The sequence below is a fragment of the Epinephelus moara genome, chromosome 8 (genome assembly GCF_006386435.1).
Source record: "Epinephelus moara isolate mb chromosome 8, YSFRI_EMoa_1.0, whole genome shotgun sequence".
NCBI lineage: Eukaryota > Metazoa > Chordata > Actinopteri > Perciformes > Serranidae > Epinephelus > Epinephelus moara.
In genome coordinates, this window is record NC_065513.1 from 5,060,136 (window position 1) to 5,060,685 (window position 550).

Here is a 550-nt window from a genome sequence, read left to right on the forward strand (position 1 = left end):
ATATTAAAGATAATTTGATTATATTATAAAAAATGACTGTTTCACTTTGCAGTTTGAGTGGCCCATTTTAGCTGATCAGGTGGCCCATTTTACCTGAACACTGCGCATCTCAAAAATGGGGGACAGCTGATGTTTCAACAGCTGTAGGGTCTTAACAATTATATTTTATTACATAAATTCAACACAAAAATATTAAAAACAGTCATTATTATTCATAGGAACACAATCAAATGTCATACATTGTTTTTTCTTAGTTTCCCAAGTGATTAACCAAAAAGTGGCCCAATTTAGCTGATATCACCCAACACTGCTGGTGGATAATTCGTATGAATTGCATTTAAAGAGTTTCTTTAACTTTTTGGGAAGATACATACCTTTACAGGTAGGCCTAATTGTTCCAGCACAACAACAGCAATAGATAAAAAAAAGTAGTCCATAAAAAAATAAATGAATAAAAATAGGACAAAATACAACAGAGAATACTAACATTATACAAGTTAATTAATGTTGAGGCTAGTAAAGATTGGGGGTAATTTTAACTCCTTTACCT